The following is a 26,332-nucleotide window of genomic DNA, read 5'->3' as shown; positions in this document are numbered from 1 at the left end:
CTAGCTCATATATAAATGGAAAACTCCAGTATATAAATGTTTAACTGTTACTCAAATTAGAAAACCAGGTAAGTAATAAAAACCTAAAAATGGTGGCCCTCTTAAAGCTGGAAATTATTAGGGCCAGAGGGGCAAGGCTCTTGGCTGAATTTGGCTAGTTTACCTTTGTCTTGGGTATTGCTTAAATTTGATTCTACATCCAGATGTAGTGATCAGACCAAAACTAACAACCAACCCCATACTTCCAAACCATTTACAGAATTTGTCTTAAGAATGATTTCTGAGGATGGGAGCTTATATTGTGAAAGAATTTTGATTCATCACCAAAAATGTTACAAGACTCATGCAAATGATATGCATGTCTTCAGGCTTTTGCAATTTTGAAAAGAAAATGTGAAAGTTACATTTTTCCTTGATAAAATATATAGGAAATTGTTAAGTTCTTGGCATGTAGTAGGTATTTTATTTGGTATTTAATAAACAGTGTCTATATCTGCCAAGCACTATTCTTAGTGTGCTAAAATTAACACATTTAGCTTATGTAACAAATGCTTATTGAGATAAGTAATATGACTTACAAAATAATATGGTTGAATGCTGACAAACTATAATTTTGTCAGTAGTTAATTTTGTCAGAAAACACGGAAGTATAAAATCTTCAGAAGTATGAATAAAAATCAGTGTTTTAGAACAGTCTTAGTTTTGAGGATGGGAGTCTTAGTTCTTAGCTTCAGGATTTAATTTATTTCTTACATTATCCTTGTCCTTCACCATACATCTGGTATATAGTAGGAGCTTAGTAAATTATTGAATTCACACTTAATATTTACCTTTTTAAAATATATGACTGAAATGTTAAAATGAAGTCCTGTGCTCTCCCCTTTATATAATGAGAATTTCATACCTGAGTTAGTGGGGTCTGGAAGGTGGGATTGGAAAACATGTATGTCAGAAAAATAAATTTTCTTGACCTCTCACCAAATGATTGTTTTAGCATTACTTAGACTACTTTCACTCACTTAGTTTTATGTGGTCAAAAAATAAGGAGGGAAAAGCCCTTGAAATACACTTAGCCTTGCAAATAAATACTAGACTTTTATCTGCCCACAAAACTTTTTACAAGCCTCCCATGACCCCAGGAGGTACATGGGTAATAAAATCAGTAAAAGCAACATTTTTCTTACCCAACATCAGTCACTGCTTGCCTAGTGGCCATTTTCTGTGCTTATTTAACATCTGTTAACTGTTTTAATGTGGAAATATCTCTTTCCCCTTTATTAGCCTCATAATCACTTATTCAGTTACAGGTGGAAAATTTTTAAAATCTGAAAGTCAAGGTAGCAATACTAATATTAGCCAAGGGTAGTTTAGAAAAATGAAGCCCTTTCAGTTTGATGTTGTAAAAATTTCTCTAAAGATGACTACCTTGGTTTTGCTAAAGTTTATATTGTTGGTTCCAAGATGTGCATTATCTAAGTAATCTCCTTTTCTTAAAATTTAATCTCTGGCTCTATTTCAATAACTAAGAAGATACTTATACGGGAGAACTGGAGACATTGAGATTTTCCAGTCATCTCTTTTTAGAAATAATTCTCTTGTTTTAATGCCAAGCAGAATGTGAATGATGGAGGTTGCCCATGAGCAATGAACTTTACCTTTGTCTTGTGTGTTGCTTAAGCTTCATTCTACATCCAGATATAGTGATCAGATGAAAACTAACAAACCCAAATTTCCAAGCCATTTATAGTAGGGTTTATCTTGAGAATAATTTCTGAGGGTGGGAGTTTATATTCTGTTAAAGATTTCTGATTCATCACTACCTGAACACTGAAGGCATTAAATGTAGTGCTTTTGTACTTGTGACTATTTTTGTGGCTCTCTCTATAGAGAAGAGCATGCAAATGGAGATGTGTAGCCTGCAGGTATTTGCATGTTGAATCCACATGCGCTTTTTTGATTAGCTGCTGGGGATGGCATTGATGGAATCTGTTATCATTATGGCATCGTCCCTAGACTAGGTTGTGGTTTTCCCTAAGTTGTGACCTTCATATCAATTGCATTGAATGAAATATGATCTATTTACTGTTTTTCTGGTTTTCTTTAGCCAACACCTGTGCCACTCTTCTCCAAGTAGTATCCCCACTTTTTTTTTTTTTCTTTTGAGACTGAGTCTAGCTCTGTCGTCCAGGCTAGAGTAATACAGTGGTGTGATCTTGGCTGACTGCAACCTCCACCTCCTGGGTTCAAGTGACTCTCCTGCCTCAGCCTCTCAAATAGCTGGGATTACAGGCTCCCACCACCACACCCAACTAATTTTTGTGTTTTTAGTAGAGATGGGGTTTCACCGTGTTGGCCAGGCTGGTCTCGAACTCCTGACCTCCCAATTCACCCACCTCGGCCTCCCAAAGTACTGGAATTACAAGCGTGAGCCACTGCGCCCAGCTGGCTGTATTCCCACTTTTATGACTCCCTTTCCTTTCATTTGCCTTACACTTGACTTTGTGAGAACCCAGATATAGCAAGATGCTCTGATTCTGATCACACCATTTCCTAGCTTTATGGAAACTGTAGGGCTGTTTGTTACGCACTTAGGAATGAATTTGGATCTTCTCCCAGTAAACTTGTTGTGGCATTTAATATTCATGACCTGTAGTACTATAAAACTTTGAACAGCTGCCAACACTGCTAACCAGATAATACCACAAATAAAGTCAAGGTTCAAAAATATTTCACAATTCAAAAAGTCAAAGATTAATAAGGTATTTTATCCTGCAGTTTGGATCCCTTGCTCAGCTGATTTAAGGTGATTCTGTATTCCACCTGCAGTTTAGGTTCAAGTGAAGTATTTTAAATCTGGGGAATCTGACTACCATTGCAAGCATCTATAATGCTTGCATTACAGTGTTAGTGCTTGGAACAACAATCTATTCAGAAATTATCATTTTAAAAAATTCATCTTTGTGCCAAGCACTATATTAGGCAATGTGGGGATTAAAGAGGGATCGAAAAGAACATGCCAATATACCAGGACTTTGTAGAGTAGTATGAAGTTGAGAATAAACTTCATATATAAATATAGAACTGAAATTCAAGCTGGGAACTGGTGAGGGCTAGAAGGGAGCCACTGGGAGTAGCAGGAGAGTTGAGAAGAAGGGGAGGTTACTTTTGGTTGAGGGGATCAAGAAATACCTTCTGGAGCAGAGACGTTTGAGTAGAACCTTGCAGGATCGGTCAGATACAGGCATTTATAACTGGAGAGGTGAGGAAGAGTAGAGGGTACAGCATGAGCATTACACAGAGGAAATCTTACAGCAGATTACTGGGGACTGTGGAGCAGTTGTTTTGGCAGATGCATAGAGGACATGGTTGATAGAGGGGAATGAGTCAGGAAAGGTAAATTGAGACCACATTGCATGTGTAGTGATATAGGGGCCTTCTCTGCTATGCTGTGGCTTCCAACGTGTTGGGAGCAATGCATGGTTTCAAAATGTTCTTCTACATTGGCTTGTCCATGGAGGGAGCCTAGAGATACGCAGTTCAGCTCCATGTAGCTATTCAGGATTCCGGGGGGACTGTCCCATCTGTCTTCTAAACCTGAGGAGGGCTCCTTTGGTGATGAGATGGAAAATCCTCCTGAAAGCAGGAGTTGAAGTTTGTATCTCATTTGGTGAATGTGTCTCATATCAGCGAATGTTGCATTCTTTATCATTAAAAAAAAATATTTTTAGAAGACTAGCATTATTGTACTTTTCACTCAATAATATTTTTCATATTATTCTATGGAGGTCTTTAAAAGCTTTCTTGGCCAGGCGCGGTAGCTCATGTCTGTCATCCCAGCACTTTGGAAGGCTGAGGCAGGTGGATCACAAGGTCAGGAGTTTGAGACCAGCCTGGCCAACACACACACACACACACACACACACACACACACACACACACAGCTCTCTGCTGTATCCTTTCTCCCAACCTTGATGAACAATGTTCAGATATTACTGTGAATGGCTACAAGTACAAAATCTCTCTTTATTTTGGACTGTTTCATAGAAGAAGATAGAAAAAACGGTTTTTAAAGGGTCCTTTTTACAGTACAGAATGAAATACTCTATCAGCACTGAATTTCAACCAGTTAACTTAATACTCCGTCAGTGAAAATGACACGTAAATTGGATCTTGTGATGAATAAATAATGAGTCTCATTGAAATCTTCTGTGCTGTTCTCATAACAGTGTGTCTGGGATGCATATTACATCACTCAGCTCAATTTTCAATAACCTGCTGCCTGTGGGAATCAGATTGACTGAGGGGGCTCTTATGACTATCAGGTTACTCAGACCCAAGCCGGTATTGTCAGTTTCACAGAAAATGACCCGGTTTGCACAAATTTAAAAATCCATTGTCATTGCCTGGAAGTCAGGTTCCTGTCTTAAATGCTTAGAACAATGGAAATGATAACTTAGTGCTGATTTCTCAAATGAAATTTTATAGAAACTCAGATTCTATGAGTACATTAGAGATTCCTTAAAAGACAGGAATGGGGTGGGGTAGATAAGACTGAGTATGTCAAATGCATTGTTGGTTCAGATACATTTGAAAGGTGATACTATGGTAAGGTTGCATAAGTTTATAAGTTATTTTATTTTAAACAATCAGCTTTTGTACTTAATGGTCATAGTATTTCTTTCTTCAAAAAGGATAATAAGAAATCAAAAGGGAAGAATACCATCTTCCAAGATAGTGATGATTTGGTGGTAGTAAGGTCAGTGTGCCCTTGTTCACCGGGTTTGTCTTTGCAATGCTGCAGTACCCAGATGGCTCCTGTATGCTCTGTTGGTCTGATTATAACTCTTGCATCAAGAGAAATAGCATGAGTTCAGAATGTAATACATGTTTCTTCAGTAATTATGGTCTTGATTAGTGAAGTCAGTTTCTGTTCCAAAGGACAATTTCTTTCTTTCTCTATGTGTTGATTCATTTAATTTCAGGAATCAAATAAAATGCAGGCATCATAGTATTTCTCTTTGTTGTGATGGAGTCTCTGCATTGCCTATGTTTTGCTATGTATGTGGTTGTCGATTTTGCTTGTGATTACTTTAAATTTCAAAGAAAACAGTAGGGATAACATGGGGGAAATGAAGGGCACATAAAAAATAAATGACTTAGTGCTTAGTTAAGTAAAGACATGGAAAATACATCCTGAATTTCCATCAAAATATTGCTAGATATAAATTACAAATGAGTACTTTTAATATAGAGACCTTGATTATATGCAGTATCAGTTGTGGATATTTAAACATAATTCAATCTTGTGTATTTAAAAACTGAAAAAAGATTATATCAAGATTTTACGTGAATTATTTGAGTATATTTCCATAACTTTTATGAAATGGAAAACTCAAAATTACATGGAAACCTTATTTCCCCTAATTTCAAGATTCAAGCAAAAATTTGCCCGTTTATATGATCCATTCATTGTGTATAGTTTCTTCTTAAGCTCTCATGACACATTGTAATAAAAGCTAAATATATTTAATATTGTGAAAAGAACTGCTGTTTACTTTGAATAACCATTTGGTATTTGGCTAATCTTTTCATGCAGAGATGCTTATAAGGCTATTGGGGAAAGGCCATTGGACTGGTGTCTGCAGATTTAGATTTAAATAGAAACTTGGTCATTTTTTAGCTGTGTGACCTTGGGAAAATTTCTAAACTTCTTTGGACATCAGTTACATGTCCTGTAAAATCAGGGATATAATATCTATGTTGTTTTGTGTTAGGTATGAATATAGCAAATTTGTACTATATTGCCACATCCCTGTCTTACAGCAGGTATCATCATTGTTAGCACTTAACTGTATTTTTGCAGCATTTCAGTAGTAGTGAACTTTTTATCTGTCATTTTATGGAGCTCTCAATTAGTATGGCTGTGGCTATTCTAGAACCACATAGATTGGTTAATGGAACGTGTGCTAAAATGTCAAGTCTGCAAAGAATGGAATGCTTGCTATCCTGTTCACCCGTGCTGATAATTGAAAGAAACCTGAGGAAAAGCCTTTTTCAAGGTTAATTCTTCTGAACAACAGGGTTTGATAATTTATCTTTTGTTTGATTGAGATTGACAACAAGTACATATGCCAGTTTTCCTCCATTGGTGATATCCTGCCATCATCATCTCATACTTTCATAGCCTGATTTCTTTCCCCCTTTGGGCTCAGGAGGGTGCTGTTGCTTATATATCTGAAAATGGAGGGGAGACAGGTTTTTCTGTTTTCCTCCCCAAACCACCCTGTTTCCCATATATTTTCTTTTAGCAAGGTTTATAGTAGGGAACATTAGTTCGGTAGCTGCAATAGCTTGCAGCATTCAGGTCTCTCTCTCTCTTTCTCTCTCTCTCTCTCTCTCTCTCTCTCTCTCTCTCTCTCGTAAGAAAAAGTAGGCACTGTTATCATCTAAAGATTATATTTTCCCAACCTGGCAGGCAAGATTGTTGCAGCTCATTCCAGAACGTCTATATAACAACCTTTTCGCTGAGTCTGGCTTTGTTGTTGTTGTTGTTCAGTGGTTTATTTTCCCACCTCCTGCAGTGACAACAGAAGGCAGAAAGTTTTGTCTTTAAAGCCATCCCGTTTTCTGGCTGCCAAAAATATTTCATGAAATATTTTGGGCACTTTAATAACACTCAGACCAAATTAGTTTTACAGAATCCTGTATCTTGATAACTTTGGCTTACTGAGACAAATCTATAGATAACATTGGTTTTGGATTTCAGAAAATTCAGTACTTAAAAATAGGATTTACTTGACAGATGATACATGGGGTGAGTGTCTGGCGTGACCATTACTTTAAGAAGACTTTAGGATTCATCATGAATTTTCTTTGAGTATAGCAGACTTAGGTGATCATCACTTGCTCATGGGGAAACTGTTTTAAACTAGAGATGACAGCACAAAACTGGAAGCTATGGAATAAGACTTTTTTGGTCTGCTTACTTTTGCTTGTTTTTATTGAGTTGAGGGGAGAAATTGTGGAGAGGTGGCAAGAGGGAAACATTTTTCAAAAGCTCTCCCAATGATGTTGATGAATAGCTAGGTTTGGAACCCACTGATGTACATTGAGAATCTAATTCCCTCATATAATGACATTAAATATTATAAAAATTTCACAAAAACACCAAGATTTTTATAGCTGAAATGGTATACTAGAAACCATTTGTCCGTCTCCACAGCACCCGCTTCTTAAAATAACTTGAGGCCAGGCACAGTGAGTCACACCTGTAATTCCCCACTTTGGGAGGCCTAGGCAGGTGGATCACTTTGAGCCCAGGAGTTCAAGATCAGCCTGAGCAACATGGTAAGATGTCATCATTACAAAAACTACAAAAATTAGCAGGGTGTGGTGGTGTGCATGAGTAGTTCCAGCTACTTGGTAGGCTGAGGCAGGAGGATCACTTCAGTCCAGGAAGTGGAGGCCAAAGTGAGCCATGATTGCACCACTGCACTCCAGCCTAGATGACAGATGAGACCCTGTCTCAAAAATAAAAAATAAAATAATTTGAGGCCCACAGAAATTAGGCCCATGGTTAGTTGAGAGGAGAGACAATGGTTTACTCTAGACCACCCCATCCAGGTTGAATGCTTTTGTCACTGTGAACATTATTTCTCTTTTAATTCTTAAAAACTTGGTATTATGGAAAATTTCAGTTGGCCATTCAGTTAGATTAGAGATTAGTTAGTATTGGACTTTCATGTACCTGTCACTCAAATTCATCATTAATTAATTACAATTCTATTTTCTATTTCACCCTGGGTTCTTTTTTTCTCTGCTAATAATTCCTAGCTTCCTCTTGAAATTGAGCTGTTGGTGTTTGTTTTGTTGTTCCCTTCCTTCCAGCTTCCTCCTCCCCTCCCACCTCAAACAGCTTCAGTTAGGGTCTCATTTGCATTTTGTCATCCTGGTGCTCCAGCTTGATTTCAGCTCACATTCAAATGGAATGTTTGCTTCTGCAAATAACACAAGCTTAACACAAAGAGACTGAAATCACTGTATTTTTCTTTCTAATTTGGTTAATTGCCTTTACTAACATGGTGTTACTGTTTGAAATCCTTTATCCCTCAATAGAAGTTCTCCTCTCTTTGATGCCAAACTTAAGATGGGTCTGGAAGTCGAGAATTAAAAGTAGGGCATCACAGTCTCCAGCTTCTTTCAACTCTGCACAGCACCACTGCACAAACTCAGGAGCAAAACTAGGCGTTAGCACTGGGCACATCATTTGGAAGTATACACATTCATCCTGTTACTTCTAACTCCAGAATGCAGTGGGATTTTTAAAAAGGCCACCACTAGAGTCTTATAAGTTTTTTTGACCACAGAATATGACTTTAGTTTCTTGCTGTCTTGTGAATACTTGAATCACTGGCAACCCTAATGTAAAAGTGAGAACGACTCCAAAATGGAACGTACTTCAGAGAGAAAATAGCAAGAAAGGAGAAAATATGGAGATGCCAATTGAAAAATGGGCTGGCTGAGTGAGAAAAGGGCTGAATTTAAGTTGTCAAAGCAGCAGTCTGAAGTTTCTGGTTCTTGGACAGGATAATTTGTAGTCTTTGATTCTCTTTCATTCTGCAGTATAATCTTCTCCCTGGCTGCACTGACTTCCATATTGTTCAAGAGGAAGAGAAATAACCCATCTGAATTCACTAGCTTGCATTTGCATATACACACAGCTGGTGGTAATGAGAACCACCATTTATCAAGGCTTAGTGTGTGCTAGCAATGTGTCTTCTGTGCCTTATTTTGTTCCATTCTATGAAAGCATTAACCTCATTTACAGTTAAGATACAGATAAGATATCCAGTGAAATAATTGCCTAAGGATTCATAGATAGGATGCAGCAGAGAGAGGATCTCATCTCAAATACCTGACTCCAGGGCTCATGGTCTTCCTATTATACTGTTTTTGTGCAATTTTAGTCAAAATGAAACATCCAAGTAGTATTACAAAAGAAACTAGGATTTTTTTTCACATTACTTGGCTTTGGGACCAATGCTCATTATCTGCAATAGCTTTAAATACAAATAATCTGTACTTCCAGGTGCAAAAACTAGTTTTGCGAATGCTAAAAATACAATGATAGATATTTTCTCTCCACCACTAGCAGGTAGCAGACATGTATACAATAACTGTATAACTCTGTGCTAAGTGCTAATATAATTCCTTATGAAATACTAGAGAAGCACAAGTGTCAGACCAAATTAATTTAGTCTGGTCAGGGAAGAGTCAGAGTGACAGAAAGTAGTGGTGTCTAAGTAGCTCTGCTTGTCCGTGTGTGTGTGCGTGTGTGTGTGTGTGTGTGTGTGTGTGTGTGTGTCTTAAGACCATTTCATGCTGGAGCATTCCATTTAGGTTTAGAGTCAATGTCCATTTTTTATCTCCTCAGTGCCTCTCACATGACAAGAAATTTGTTATATTCTTTCTTATATATTAATATATATGTACTGAGTATCTTCTAATTACTGATCTAGATGTTGAGGAGAAAGTAGTGAAGAAAACAGACAAACACCTGCTCTCTCAGGATTTACATTTGTGTGGTGACCATTCTTCTGATAATTAGTGCATTCATTATTTTTACTCCATATTAAAAAAAATGTTGAATGAACCGCCCCTGCAATTGCTTAGTATGCAGTAAGACCGAGTTTCAAAGTAAAAAATAGCCTGATAATTAGAATATTAGATGAGTTGTACTGATACCTGTGTGAATATGTCTAGACTCTAATTGGTTTAGAAATGTCCTTGAGATCAAGGGCAGAACCAACTTTTTCTTTGGCATGCCTCTGTCCCAAAAGGGAAACAGGCATGAGATAGTGGTATTCTGAGCTTGACCATCACGTTGGCCTGCAGGGACATACCACTTCTACTGTGGCCTTGCTCTCTGCATTTAGCAGACTTAAAGGAGAGGCCTTGTGCAAAGATCCTGGAGGTTGGACTTCACTTAAGTTTGCCTCTTAGGTGCCCATGCATTTCACCTACTCTGCATGGTGTTTCTCCAAAGCATGCAAACAAGAATTATTTGGATTCAATTGACATTAAAGCATTTGCTTTGTTTCTGAATTTCATATTGCTGCATCATTGCTAATCAACCATATTATTTATGTGTTCTTGACAGGCAGTGCATTGCTAATGGCTTTATAAGGGAAATAATGAGTCTGAACTAAAGAGACTTTATCTGTAATCAGATAAAAATTTTTCCTGCAAATTTCATAAAAACTACAAAATTGCTTAGGCTAATTAGCAATGTTTTGATGCCCAGGAGTGTCCATGTGTCTAACGGTGTCCTAAATTGTGCAGACTATTTTGTGTGGATTGTAAAGATCATAAAGACTTTGGTATCTGAGCTTTCCTCTATTTATACAAAAAAGGCCTACATGTTCCCTGATTCAATATCCAAAACCGTGAGTCCAGTCAGGGATGATTTTAATTTTTTAAAAATTACTATTCAAAGACAATGAGGTACATAAACTCTGCATTATGTGACACTTCCAACATGGCAACACTTCAAAATAGAAAACATTTAATATTTCAGAAGGAAAATATATGAATATTTACAGTAACTGGAATAAATAAAAACTATAAATTGCCTCGTGTCAGTTCAGGTCAGGCTTTTAGTTTTTAATACTTTTACTGAGATATAATTCACATATCATAAAATTGGGCTCATTTAAAGAATACAGCTTACAGCCGGGCACGGTGGCACATGCCTGTACTCCCAGCACTTTGGGAGACTGAGGCGGGCAGATCGTGAGGTCAGAGATCAAGACCATCCTGGCTAAAACGGTGAAATTCCATCTCTACTAAAAATCCAAAAAATTAGCCAGGTGTGGTGGCACGTGCCTGTAGTCCCAGCTACTCAGGAGGTTGAGGAAGGAGAATCGCTTGAACTGGGGAGGCAGAGGTTACAATGAGCCAAGATTGCACCACTACACTACAGCCTGGGTGACAGAGTGAGACTCCGTCTCAAAACAAAAAGAATAGTTTGATTTTGAGTGTATTAAAATTTTTTTTAACTATCATCATCAATCTTAATTTTATATTTTGGAATGGAATTAAGGATAGGGATTTCAGCCCTTTTTCAAAGATGTAGGGGATGTGTGTGTGTGTGTGTGTGTGTGTGTGTGTGTGTGTGTTTAACTCTCCAAGTTTAACAGAATCTGTAGGAAAAGTGTTGACCTTGAACCATGTGGGTCAGTAAACTTGGTTAAAGTCTTGTGAAGCCCCTGTTTTTTCACTGGTGCCTTTAATCCGCTTAGCTGTCTGTTTACTGTTTAACAAATTGGCACTGAAATTTGAGTAGTCAAGTTTAACAAATTGGCATCTTCTTTGGGGTTATGTATGGGTCAGAATGGTTGGATTCTTAATTTGTTTTTTCAAAACTATGATAAATTTTAGGTCCCTACATAAATGTGATTTTCTGGAGTAAGAATCTTACATGAGCATTTGATTGCTTTCTTGGCTGTGTATTTGGTACATGCAACCCTTGATTTCTGATTGCGTAACAGTGGTTTACAGTGTAAATATGAATCTGGGTACTTCTTTTTCTTTTTCTTTCCCATTTAATTGCCTCTTAGTGATGTTTTACAAATGTCTTACTTATGCGGTAGGAATTAGGTTGTATTTAAAATGTAAAATTGTCTTGTTTTTAGCTTTGACTGGGAGTTTTATCAAATTACAAAGGTGACTGTAAAATTTGGGGTAAACCCAATTTCCATTTTATTACCTATTTGAAAAAGGAATTATTTTCAGACAAACAAAACACTTAAAGCAGGGAATGAATTTGGAATTTTCTTATCCCTTTAAATAAATAGCCATCCTAAACTATGCCCAGATTATTGCTTCCTAGAGGCAAATTCACTACTGAACAACTTTAAAAGAGCAATCACATAAAGTTAATTATGGGAGAACGATTCTATAAAAATTTAATATGCTATTAAGACATTTGCTGGTTTACATCAGATTTATATAAAAGTTCTTTGATCCTACACCTTTGCGTCCAGCTGGTAACCTTTTTCTAGATTAATTATGTGAAAGCCTCTAAAAAATGTTAGACATTTGAGAGAAGTTGTGATTTCAGAGATAAAGGGAATCTGCTGTGAAAAGTATGGCCATATGGTGTAATGACATAAACCCTGCCGTTCTAATCAGGAGGCCTGAGTTCTCACACAGGTTTTGCCACTACCTAGTTGTGTGATTGTGAACAACTCATTTAACCCTCTCCAGGAGGTTTTCCTAACATGGGCATTTCTGAGGATGCTTCAGGACCAAATTGTGTTCTATCTGAATCATAATTAAAAAATAATAATTTTATTGCTAAGCCTTTTTGGAGTAAAATAATATTTTCCTGTCTTTGAAATAATCTGGAAAGATGGGCTTCTTGTGCAGATAATCTGTTTTTTTATTCATTTCTAAGAACAGAAGATTAAGTTCCAAAGTGCTTATAATGTTTTGAAGGCCAGGTATTTATTCCAAACTGTAGTGCGTTATATGTTTTGTGTTTCACCTTTCAGAGGAAACTATTTATACTTAAAATAATATCCCCTTTTCTCCCTTTTCTATCTTTTCCATTATCTTTTAAATGTACAGTTAACACTTGAGTATCTAAAATGGAGCCACTCATGAGTCAATCCCAATTTCTAATTCTTCACAAATACAGAATAAAATAGGGAATTACGCCATTTTTACATTAGCTGTGTAATCATTTTATGCACATAATTAGAAATTGACTGATTCGTTGTTTCATGCAAGAAACATAATGCTTTTTAAATACTGAAATTAATTTGACAAATAACCTGAAATTAGTTTTTTAATCATTGAGAAATGAAAAGAAAAACCTAAAAAAACATTTTTAAGTGTCATGCTTGATCCTCAATCTCAGAGGTCTGATACTTTCTCTGTAAAGGCCAGATAGTCAATGATTTTGGCTGTGAGGGCTATATGGACTTTACTACAGTTACTCAGCTCTGCTGTTTATGCTGCAGACAAAGAGTGTGGTTACGTGTTCTGGGCTATAGTTTGCTGACTCCTGATCTTTCTGATAACTTACTTGCTAAACTCATATGTGTAAGTAATTCAGGCTCTCCAAAGAGACTATGTTTAGGATAGTACATTTGTAGTAATATGAATCATTCCATTTTATACAAGTTGCATGCATTTTACAAGGGACTTTTATGTTCAATTTTACTTTTATCTGACTCTAACATTTCTATCATGAGGATAATTTTTTACTTTTTATATTTTTTTGAGACAGAGTCTCCCTCTGACCCCAGGCTGGAGTACAGTGGCATGGTCTTGGCTCACTGCAACCTCCACCTAATGGGTTCAAGTGATTCCTCTGCCTCAGCCTCCCGAGTTGCCGGGATTTTCTGTATTTTAGTAGGGACAGGGTTTCACTTGGCCAGGATGGTCTCGGTCTCCTGACCTCGTGATCAGCTCTCGTCCGCCTCCCACAGTGCTGGATTACAGGCATGAGCCATCGCGCCTAGCCAGTTTTTTACTTTTAAAATCATTAAATTAAATCATATAATAAATACACACACACACACACACACATATATATATATATATATATAATTTATGCACATATATATAACTTTTACAGCTGAGGAAACAAATACTTCCTTTACTCATTTTCCCGACTCCATGTTGTATCAGAGTACGTATGAGTGAGCACATTGAGCAGGTATCTTTCAGTGCACTTTGTGTCAGTAGAAACTCCTTTACCCTACAATTTTGAAAATCAGCCAAGTCTGAATTTAGCATTATGGCTATTCTCTGGATACTGAATTCATTCAAAATAGTCAGACAAAGTAAACTTTGGTAACAATTACCCTGTAAAGGAAGCCCAAGTAAGCAGAGGGTGATTTCCAAGAATAACCACCTCTAGAAGTTCACAGCAGCTGTAAAAATATATCTTCAGTTGAAATTTTGCTTGTAGCATTAGGGCACTTGATTTTTTTTTTTAATCCTCTTTTTTTTCCCCCACCAAATTATTTAGATATATTGAACAGATTTATTGATTGATCTTTGTATAAAGGTTAAGCACTTCTATCATGAAGGAGAGCTGACACTAAAAAGAAAAATAAAACTGAGAAATAAATCTTATACCAGTTTAATATATTTTTTCTGGTGGTGCTGGTAGTGATGGTGGTGGTGGTGATGGCGTAGCAGCGTGTTTCTTAGTGTTTTCCTTCCAGGTAGATACTAAGTGATTGACTTTGGCAGTGAGTTCTGTGTTTTTTTTGCTTTTTTTTTTATTTTTAAGTCTTGGTAAGAAGTGCATTGATGTTGTGATGTATTTCAGCTGAGAGATAATAGAAAGTTTAATGATGTTATCTCTCTCTTCATGTCTCTTTGAAAATGGGCCATTTTTTTTCCCATCCAAATGAAGAACACATAGGGCAGTTGAATATTGTTAGATGTATTGATTCAGAATTAAGAAAATGCGGGGTAATGAAATCTGTAAAGCTTAATGTGAATTTGGCATTTTTTTCCTTGTGTTTTAAACTCAATGAGCCAAAATCTTAAATCTTAAATATTCCATAAATACATATTAATAAGTATTGTTTAATTAGTTTTTTTTTGAGATCTGATGGTTTTATTGTTTATTTATTTATTTATTTATTTATTGAAAGAAAGAGAAAGGGAAAGGGGGAGAGAGAACGGAAGTCTTGCTCTATTGCCCAGGCTGGAATGCAATCTAAAAATAGGTATTAAAACCTTCTTTTATGCTAATAATTGTGCTTAACGGTGAAGAGAGGAAGGAATAAGGGAAGAAAATAACAAGCAAACAGCCAACCAATATTTCATTTAAGTCTGTGAAATGTTATGTGAATGCTGAAGAGTGATTTACTTCCAATTATGTGGTCACTTTCAAAATAGGTATAATATGATACTGGGAAAAATGTATGTTCTATAGACCTGGGGTGAAAAATTCTATAAATATTCACTGAGTTTACTTGTTCCAGGTCTGAGTTCAAATCATACATGTCCTTGTTAATTTTCTATCTCTTTGATCCGTTGAATATTAACAATGTGGTGTCAAAGCCTCCTGCTATTATTGTGTGGGAGTCCAAGTCTCTTTATAAGTCATTAAGAATTTGTCTTATGTATCTGGGTGTTCCTATATTGGGTGCATATATATTTATGATCATTGACTCCTGTTGTTACATTGATCCTTTTACCGTTATTTAATGTCCTTCTTTGTTTCTTTTAGTCTTTGTTACTAGTGAAGTCTATTTTGTCAGAGATGAAAGTTACAACTCCTGTTTTGTTTCGTTTTGTTTTTTTCTCTCCATTTGATTGGTAAGTCTTCCAGCAACACTTTGTTTTGAGTCTTTGTGTGTCCTTGCTGATGGGTTTTGACTTTTTATTCAATTTGCCTGTCTGTGTCTTTATTTGGGTCATTTAATCCATTTAAATTTAGGATTAAAATTGATATTTGTGAGTTTAATATTGTCGTTTAATACTAGCTGGCTATTTTGCCCATTAGTTGATATAGATTCTTCATTATGGAGATACTCTTTACCTTTTGGGATGACTGATACTGGTTATTCCTTTCTGTGTATAGTGCTTCTTTTAGAAGCTCTTGTAAAGCAGGCCTGATGTTGATGAAATCTCTGAGTGCTTGTTTGTTCACAAAAAATTTTATTTTTCCTTCATTTATGAAGCTTAATTTGGCCAGATATGAAATTCTGGGTTGAAAATTCTTTTCTTTGAGGATATTGTATATTGACCCCACTCTCTTCTAGTTTGTAGGGTTTCACCTGAGAGATCTGCTGTGAGTCTGATAGGCTTGCCTTTATGGGTAATCTGACCTTTCTCTCTAGCTGCCCTTAGAATTTTCTCCTGTATTTCAACCCTGGTGAATCTAACGATTATGTGTCTTGAGGTTGCTCTACTTGAGGAATATCTTTGTGGTGTTCTCTGTATTACCTAAAGTTGAGTATTTTCCTGCCTTACTAGTTTAGCAAAGTTTTCCTGAATAATATCCTGAAGAATGTTTTCCAGCTTGGATTCATTCTCTTCATGACATTCGGGTATACCTATCAAAGGTAAATTAGGTCTTTTCACATAGTCCTGTATTTCTTGGAGACTTTGCTCATTCCTTTTTACTTTTTCTTCTCTAATCTTGTCTTCTCGTTTCATTTCATTAAATTGGTCTTCGACCTCTGATATCCTTTCTTTGGCTTGATCAATTCGACTGTTAAAACCTGTGCATACTTCATGGCGTTCTCGTATTTTATTCTTCATTTCCACTAATTTACTTATATTCCTCTCTAGATTGTCTATTCTCATTAGAATTTCATCAAAACTTTTTTCAAGGTTCTTAGTTTCTTTACATTGGGCTAGAACATGTTCTTTTAACTCTTTTAAATAAGAAACAGAAGTTTCTTATTATCCACCTTCTGAAGCCTAAATCTGTTAATGGAACGCACTCGTTCTCCATCAGGCCTTATTCCCTTGATGAGGAAGTGTGATCCCCTGTAGAGGAAGAGGCATTCTGATTTTGGGTATTCTCAGGCTTTTTATGCTGGTTTCTTTTCCTATCTTAATTTTAATCTTAAATTTCCAAATCGTAAATTTATCCACCTGTCATCTTTGTGATTACTGACTTTCAAATCAGGTCTCTGAGTGGACGTCCAACTTGTTGATTCCCAGTGCTGGAATCTGAGCAACCCACAGCACCTGCCAAAACAGCGGCGTTAAGATTCGTGGTGCTTTTCTGCCTGGGAATCTCTGGTCTGGCTTCCTTCTTGAGTCTGTTTTTCAATCAGCTGAATAGGCAACTCTGCCTTCCCGGAGCTCCAAACGTAGACCAAAAGGGGACCCAGTCCCGTTTACTCTGCACCAAGAACCGCCGTGCCAGGGCACTGGCAAAACTACCGCACAGGCCACAAGAGTCGTGCTGGTGACCTTGCGGGCTCCTCCGCTGGGAATCTCCTGGTCCGTGAGCAACAAAAATTCATCCGTAAGTGTGGCGTCCTCTCATTCTCTGCGCTTTCACTGAGGGCTACAATCCTGAGCTGCTAGTAATCAGCTATCTTGGATCTCTCCTAATTAGTCTTTTTAAGTGTAACTTTATAATTGATGTTTTTCAAAGTTATTTCAGGTTTTTTTTTTTTGTTTCATTTTGTTTTGCTTTTTTCAACGATTTGTAATATTTACTTCTTTTTCTTGATCAGGTAGTTGGCTATGTAAGGCAGTATAATGGCTGCTGCTTTAATACCAGTGTGACCTGGGAATCATAATTTTACCTCTTCGTTCCCTAATGTCCACATCTCAAATTTAGAGCTTTCTGACAATTAAATGCGTTAATACATAGACATCTCTAAGTGCCTAACAGTGCTCAATTAATGTTAGCCTTTTTTTTTTTTTTTTTTTGAGATGGAGTCTTGCACCTTTCCCTGGACTGGAGTGCAATGGCACACTCTCGGCTCACTGCAACCTCCGCCTCCCAGGTTCACGTGATTATCCTGCCTCAGACTCCGAAGTAGCTGGGATTACAGGCCTGTACCACCACACCTGGCCAATATTTTGTATTTTTAGTAGAGACAGGGTTTTACTATGTTTGCCAGATTGGTCTTGAACTCTTGATTTCATGATCCACTTGCCTCAGCCTCCCAAAGTTCTGGGATTACTAGTGTGAGCTACTGCGTCTGGCTGAGCCATTTTTTTTTATCTTACCTTCTCTCCAAATTGGCTAATTTAAAAACATGTCGTGACGTTTATATGCTTGGCTGTATCTGTGCTTACTATTTTCTTTTAAATATCAAAGTTCATTAGAGAAATTGCAATGGAAGTGAATACTGCAATACTGTCATGTAATATTGCAAAGATATATTAGTCTATTTTTGCTTTGCTCAAAGTTAAATTTTGTAATTTACTACAGCACTAAAGTAGGAAATGGCTAGATTCTTGAGCAATATTTAAAAATTAGATTAAAAATAACTTTCCCTCTGAAACCACATTCTCAGGTCACAGAGAAGTATGCAATTATATAGAAGTTTCTCAAATCCTGCAATTGTATCCTTTTGAAGTAACTGACAGTTGCTGTTTCAAGAATATCCTGTCTCCCATATCAGTAACTGCTTTTGTTTACAAATCATCCTAACACTTCCACTCATCTCCTAAACACCCCAGAAAGTGAAGTGGATATTTTAAGACTCTTCATTCAGAGCTGGAGATGTCCAGAGGAATTATGTGATTTTACTATTGTCATCTTGTTGTGAAGAACGGGCAAGTCTAATGATTCAAAATCTAGTCTTCCTGTCTCTTCTTTCTCCCTCCCTCTTTTCCTCCCTTTACCTCTCCCTCTTTTTCTTCTTTCCTTCCTGAAAACACTATATTCTTCTCCTGTTTCTCATTGATTAAAAAGTACCCTAAGGATAAGGAACTTGATTTGGCTTCATAGTTCAGGTATATTTCAAATGTATTTGAAATTATTCTACAGTACAGGATAGTCCTTATTTGCCAAAGGAGCTTTAAATGTTTTACCATTGTTTTAATGCCCCATTTAATACAGTACCCACTAGGAGAAAAAACAAAATCAGACTGTTAAAGAAACTAGGGACACCTACATAAAATATGTAAGTTAAAGAAATGGAGAGCTATAATATCACCCAGACACGTATACTTTTAAAAATCTCAGAGTAGGCTGGGCACTTTGGGAGGCCAAGGTGGGCAGAGCATGAGGTCAAGAGTTTGAGACCATCCTGGCAAACATGGTGACACCCCCCCCATCTCTACTAAAAATTCAAAAATTAGCTGGGCGTGGTGGCACATGCCTGTAGTCCCAGCTATTCAGGAGGCTAAGGCAGGAGAATATTCTGAACTTGGGAGGCAGTGGTTGCAGTGAGCTGAGATGGCGGCAGCAGAGTAAGACTCCGTCTCAAAAAAAAAAAAAAAAGGGTAAAGAATCCCCACCCTATATTGTTTTGTGTAAGTAAACAGACTACACAGATGAGATTGGGCTATTTGATCAATGTATTAAGATTCAGATGTATCTAAAATTGTCCCCAACCCCCTTCTAGACTGTTCTCTTGGTTCATTGTACTTTTGTTCATTCATTCAGTCATTTACTCAGTCATTCATATACTCATTCACCCATATTACAGGAAGTGTCTTTTCTGTGCCAGGTGCTGGCCTAGTTGCTATGGATAGTAAGTCAGTGAACAAAACATAGATAAATCCTTGCCCTTACAGAGCTGGTATTCTTGTGGGAGCAGTGAAACTCACTACTGTAAGTGTGAGATAATAAGATTAAGATTGTATGCTTAGTGTCACTTTGGTCCTTAACAACTTCATACTTGACCTTTACAATAGTTGATATCTTTCATATGTGATATAAGTTATAAGATTGGTGAGCTTTGAGAAAACAGGGATTAGTGTAACCTGCAGAAACTGACTTGTTGTGGTAAGTCTTGCAGGAAAAAATAGAACTTAAGCTGGAGGTAAAGAACATTTAAAAAGTGGCAACATTAGGTGGATTGATGGGAATTTGGTTTACAGCTAGAATGATAAAGAAGGCAGTACCATGAGGGATTTTGAGTTTTGAAACAGTAAAAATACCAGTGTAACTTTGGGAGATTTGAGGTTTGGATAGTAAAGATGGGCCAAAGTTTGGCCAGTTTTGAATACCCAGCTGAGAACCTAAATGTTCTTGTTTTAGAGAATTATATTCGATTCCTGATAAACAGTAGTAATTAAAAATATAAATGAATGAACCAAATGCAGTGCTGTGTTCCTGTAGTCCCAGTTACTCAGGATGCTGAAGGAGGAGGATCTCTTGAGCCCAGGAGTTCACACTCAGTCTGGGTAAAATAGCAAGGCCCTGTCTCTAAAAATAAATAATAGATAATGAAAAATTATAAACAAAGGTCATTTCATGAGCACAATGGAAGATGGAATTTCTAGTCCTAACTGCAATTGAATAGCTGTCTCTTGGTGAACACATGCAGCACATAAGATACCAGTTTCCTCACTGCCAAAGAAACATTGAGGAGATATTCTCCAGTGTTCTGGATTTTATAGATACAAATTTTTGACCTCTTTGTCTCCTAGGCTTTACGAATCTGTGGCTGTATGAGCTTTCTGGTAGGAGTTAATGGTCTTTTGTGTCAGTTACCACTTTGAGGTCAGAGAGGGTGAGAGCATTCTGATGAACAGAGGCCTATTAAGGAATTGGAATTGGTGGGTATGAAGTGGGTATTGTTGGGTTTAGTGTGGTTTACAGAAGTGGTCCCCAGTCTTTTTGGCCAGTTTCTCGGAAGACAGTTTTTCCATGGACTGGGTCATGATGGTTTCCATATGAAACTGTTCTACCTCAAATCATCAGACGTTAGATTCACATAAGTGACACACAACCCAGATCCCTCACATGTGCAATTTACAATAGGGTTCCAGCTCCTATGAGAATCTAATGGTGCCACTTATCTGACAGGAGGCGGAGCTCAAGTGGTAATGCCTGCTCACCACTCACCTCCTGCTGTGTGGCCCAGTTCCTCACAGGCCATGGATCAGGGCTGGTCCGTGAACCAGGGTTTGGGGACTGATGATTTACGGCATATAACCTTGGACTTGTAATTAAAGGACATAGCTTTTGAATCCTAATTCTTCTACACATTGGGTGGTGAGATTCTGAGTAACAGTAACCTTTCTGAATTCTGCCTGCCGTTTGGTAAAACACGAATTCACAAAGTTTACAAACATCATGTTTTATAAGGGGCTACTTGAGATAATATGTATAAGGCACTCCGTAAAATGTTTAACAAATCTGCATAATTAGTGTTACTAGTAATAAACCATTTCCTCCACATCACATCCCAAAGTGAGATAGAATAACAGAACAGACTGTTTTCTAGGCACTGCTCTCTTTACTAGATGCCAGGATTTCATCTGGGAGGAATAAAGCGACATAACAGGTGTTTGAATTCATTAGGCAATTATACACAATTTCTTTTCCTCATAATATCTGGTCTCTCACAGAAAAATATAATGGAGCTTAATTTGGACTCGCTTTACCATATCATTTGGATGACCTGTATTTGTTTAGATTGTCGAAGGAGCAAGACACATGGGTTGGTTTGAGATAGTGTTCAGAATAGAACAAAACTGGATTTATTAAGAAATGTGAGCCTAGGCCGGGCACAGTGGCTCATGCCTGTAATCTCAGCAGTTTGTGAGGCCAAGGCAGGTGAATTACCTGAGGTCAGGAGTTTAAGACCAGCCTGACCAATATGGTGAAGTTCTGTCTCTACTAAAAATACCAAAATTAGCTGGGCTTGGTGGTGGACACCTGTAATCTCAGCTATTCAGGAGACTGAGAATTGCTTGAACCCTGGAGGCGGAGGTTTCAGTGAGCCGAGATCATGCCACTGCACTCCAGCCTGGGGAACACAGCAATACGCCATCTCAAAAAAAAAAAAAAGTAGTATGATCCTTACTGTAAAATTTCTGGTATGTTTCATTTAGGAGTTACTACAGAAACCTATTCAAGAATGGAATTTCCTAATATTACTTAAAAGGTAATGTTTGAGTTAGAAGCTAAATAAAGACCCTAGTGCATCCTGTAATTTCTATTACTATCTGGTAATCAATATTTATAGCACAATGTTAAGACTTCTTATCCTTTGCTTTTATTAAGGTTTGGCTGGCCCATGGCATGAAGTTGCTTGCATTTTTGGCACTTCTGCATGTTGCTGGAGTTCACTGTTGTACTGAATGTGCCTAGCAGGGTACCATGCAAGGGGAAAGGGACAGCTAGTGCGTTTGAACAAGGACGTGTTTAAGTAGGATTTAGGAAGCCAGAGATTGCAGTCAGTTAACCGATCCCTTCCATTTCTTATTCCCCTTTGCTTAATCCGAATTTACAGAGTGCCAGACATGCACCTGGCAAAAACTTTTCACTTGTCTCCCTGCAGGGTTCCAAGGGCCCTGAGCCAGTCAAAAAATGATAGACAGTTCAGTTAGGGAGAGTTCACTAAACTACAACTGTTAAAGCAGACAGAATTCCCATTAGAGGAATGCTTTTTGGACCTCATCCAATGATAATAATCTATTAAAACAAGTTGTCTAATCTTATGAGTTAACTTGAAAAGAAAAGGGGATGCAAGGTGAATTGCAAAATGTTTGCACGTGTAAGTTCAGTTTATTTAATTTTAAATAATTAGGGCATGGCAATGATTAGTGCTAATTGGAGCTGTGTCAGGCTGAAAGAATTATCCAAGTGTGTTTTGAAGACTTCATGAGAGATTTTTACAGTAAATCTTATTTAACTGTAGAGTTTGTTTTATTGAAAATGCTAAAACTCAAAGATATACATCTTAATTAAAAAAATATGAGATTTTAACACAATCTGAAATTACTTGAAAGCTAGTACCATAATGATAGCTACAAAGGGTAAGTATGCTTTAAAAGATAAATGGGATTGTTTAAATGGCCATCAATAGGTATTTGGTAAATGCAAAATTCCATTTGAACTGATTTGAAGTAAGATCAAACTTGGGTTGATTGAAGTCTTGTTGAAATGGAGAATGAATATTGCAATGATTATATAGGTTTCATAGTTTTGTTTTATTTTTTTAGAGACAGACTCTCGCTCTGTTGCCAGGCTGGAGTGCAGTGGCACAATCTCAGCTCACTGCAAACTCTGACTCCCTGGTTCAAGCGATTCTCCTGCCTCAGCCTCTCAAGGAGTAGCTGGGACTTTTTTCTTTTTCTTTTTTTTTTTTTCTTTTTAGTAGAGACGGAGTTTCACCATGTTGGCCAGGATGGTCTCAATCTCCTGACCTCATGATCCACCCACCTTGGCCTACCAAAGTGCTGGAATTGCAGGCATGAGCCATCATACCCGGCCCTGGTTTCATAGTTTGAGTACTTTTCTGTTTCAAAGTCTTCCCTTGAATTTGTGTATTAATTTTCAAATATTGCAATTTCCATATAATCTTTAAAAGTTAGTATATGATCAAAATTTAATTTCAAATCTCACATTAAAAGAGGGAGTGAAATAAAGTGATTACAATTACACAAAGATTTAATCTATTTACACTGGTAGCCACCAACAGGCTCCAAAAATTGCATATTACCAAGTTGCTTCTGGCAAGAAGACATTTTTGGGGAGTTAGCAGAATAGAACCTGAATGAACTGAAAAACTTCTTAGTATTTTCCTTCGTAGTAGAATGATTTATAATCCTTTGGATATATGCCCAGTAATGGGATTGCTGGGTCAAATGGGATTTCTATTTTTAGGTCCTTGAGGAATCGCCACAAGGGAGGGGAGCACTACACACTGGGGTCCGTTGGGGGGAAATGGGGGAGGGGCGGGAGGGTGGGGAGGTGGGAAGAGATAGCATGGGGAGAAATGACAGATACAGGTGAGGGGACGGAAGGCAGCAAACCACACTGCTATGTGTGTACCTATGCAACAATCTTGCATGTTCATCACATGTACCCCAAAACCTAAAATGCAATAAAAAAAAATATTTTCCTTCGTTCCCAAACATCTGACATATTGCCACTTCACAGCCACATTAATAATTTCTATGTCAACATAACATGAAATATTCTACTAGTTTAGTACCTGTAAAGTAAGTATAATTTGAAAGTCATACTTTTAATGATGAATTCCAGCTAATAAATTGTACCTTTAAGTAATGCTTATTTGATGGTGCTAATATTAATTTGTGCTTTTAGAAAAGTTATTTCATTTCTTTATAACCAATATTGCATCTAAGTTTACTATTTTACTTTACAAGAAGATATTCATCATCAGAGTAATAAGGTGCATGAGCCTGAAAAATAGCTCTTCATGAAAACTCAAGTTATATTTTTCAGCTTTTCCCACGTTACCCATCCCCAGACTCAATTTTTGTTTTTAAGGTGTTTTGTAAGTAAGTAGCCTTCGGGTCCTGTTGGTATCAGTACTTTACCCCTTTTCACATATCTTTCTATATTAAAGGGAGCAAACTAAATAGTACAAACCAAGAAAGATTTGGGAGTAGGGTTGTTTTTTCTGTAATTCTACTGACCGTAAGTCTGTTACTCTGGTGTTCCTGGACATTTATAATGGCCTTTCACTTACTCTGTTTTCTTTCATGCGGGGGTGATGGGAAGAGGATGACTGTCCTGCTTGCTTAGTAAACCCAGAATGTTCTACTCAGCTGGACTTTTACAAATTCTAATTCTGCTTGATTTTGCTCTGAATTACTGAAGTTACGAAGCACAAATGAGTGCCATAGTGTTGTCTGGAAATCGCTGAATTGTTTAAATCACTGAATATTGAAAGAAGAATTACAAAATTGATGGATGCTTTCCGATGTTAAAATTTTCATTTAAAAACTATAGTCTGTCTCAGTTGCCAAGTCAAGAAAATGAGTATTTTCTGAATCAGTGTGGCATTCAGAGAAAAAAGACAGTGTATGCGAGATATGCCCAGATAAATGGCTGCATTCTTACCTGTGAGAAACAGGAAATAATAATTTGTCATTTGACATTGTATTTACTATTTAAATTTAGGAGAAGACATAGGGTAAGTATAGAGTTGGAGTATATTTCCATATTACAACATTAAACATTGAAATTATATGCTTATTAATGAACATCTATAAGGCATGTATGTTTATTAACTTCTATTTGTATATATAATATAAAATCTCCTCTTTTTTGCTGGTGTCTTTTGTGTTTTCATAGAAAAACTCCCACACTCATTAAATAGCTGTCTATTATGATATCTTTGAGAGAAGGCGGCTGTATCTTTGCCTCCCCACTGAGTGAAGTCTCATTATAATTTGTCTCTTTATGTTTCCAAAATGCTGGGCTCACATGCTTAACTCATTAATGAGACTGGAACGCATCTCATAATGGCTGGTTTGTCACACGAAAGCCACACAGAGTTAAAAGAATGTTGCAGTTTAATCCATTGGCGCAGGAAATGCGTTTGGAATGTAGTTGCCCAGTTGAGGCAAGATTGATAAAAGAAAGTTCCTTTTCGAAATTCAGTTAATTTTGAGCTCACTTAATTTTATTTTTCCTCCCACTAGTTGTCTTCTTAAAGAACAGGGGAAGGAGTTTAATTTAAAAAAAAAAAAAAAAAAAAGTGTTTTCGTAGTCAAGAGAATTATCTTCTTTACTTTTGTTTAAAACATTTTTTGTTGTTTTTTTTCCCTCAGGTCACAAAGGATATTTTCTTCACATATTTTCTTTATAAAGCCTGGATTGTTTGGTGGCTAACCTGATTTGACCATAGTGCACTGCCTGGTGGGAAGTGTTAAACCTCTCATTCTAAGCTAAACAAGATTACTCTGAAGGCTGGCATTCAGGGGCTTGTTTTTAACGCAATGGGTTAGGGGCTATGGCACACCCCTTGCAGTTCCACTAATTGAACTCTTTGGGTACTTCAGTTTCTAATAGTTAGCTCTAGAAGGGGCTTGCCATGGGTATGCCAGAAATTGCTCACTGCTTGATTTCCCCATGTTAGTTTAATGAGGAAGAATGGGTCACCATGCCAACCAAAACACCATAGCAATGGGTTTAGAAGCGTCCTTCCTTGATACTTGCTTCCCATTTAGGGGTTTCCAATAAACTACAAATGCTATAGAGTGTCATACAAAAACCAAATAGGATTTGAAATCAGTATGTTCTCTCATACAATGCATATAAGAAACTATGTTCAATTAACCTGAATTTTACTTCATTTTGTATTCAATCTTTTTTTGATTAATGTAGAAGGTAGTGAGACACTTAAGTTGGTCTTAATTTTCAGTTGTTAATTTTTCTTTGCTAGCAGCTTTCAGCTATTGATCTATCAGAGCTTATCTACATTTGATTTGGTCTGGTACCTAAGAGCTTTTATTCTACTGTACTAACAACCATTTAAATAATATACTTTATTTTTTAGAACAGTTTTAGGTTTATAGAAAAATTCAGAAAATAAGACAAAGTTCCCATACGCCCAGTTTCCCCTACTATTAACATCCAGCATATCAGTATTGTGCATTTGTTGCAAATAACGACCCAGGGCTGATACATTATTAAATCAGTGGTTTATTATGATTTTCTTAGTTTTTACCTAATGTCATTTTTCAGTTCCATGATGCATCTGGGATGGCACATTTATTTGTCATGTCTTCCTAGGCTCTTGGATGTGACAGTTTTTCAGGCTTTTTATTTTACTTTTCTGTTTGAGACAGGTTCTTTCTTGCCCTGTGGCCAACACAAGAGGGCAGTTGAACAGTCACGGCTCACTGCAGCCTCAACCTTCCAGACTCAAGCGATCCTCCTTCCTCAGTC

The 26,332-nt window shown here is 37.1% G+C and overlaps 1 protein-coding gene across 5 annotated transcripts in view; it reads left to right on the top strand.

Moving 5' to 3' along the window:
- Positions 1 to 26,332, top strand: part of TMTC2 (transmembrane O-mannosyltransferase targeting cadherins 2) — a 440,961-nt gene that overhangs the window by 168,395 nt on the left and 246,234 nt on the right. Inside the window, exon 1 of one of the 5 annotated variants that reach the window (XM_074402475.1) lies at positions 16,340 to 17,014. The exons of the other annotated variants lie outside the window; for them this stretch is intronic. The gene's annotated coding sequence lies outside the window, so the exon portion shown is untranslated. Of the gene's footprint in view, positions 1 to 16,339; positions 17,015 to 26,332 lie in introns of those variants that run through there. 5 annotated transcript variants of the gene reach the window in all.

Source organism: Saimiri boliviensis, chromosome 7 (assembly GCF_048565385.1).
Source record: "Saimiri boliviensis isolate mSaiBol1 chromosome 7, mSaiBol1.pri, whole genome shotgun sequence".
NCBI classification, from domain to species: Eukaryota; Metazoa; Chordata; class Mammalia; order Primates; family Cebidae; genus Saimiri; species Saimiri boliviensis.
This window is presented reverse-complemented; position numbering and strand designations above follow the sequence as displayed.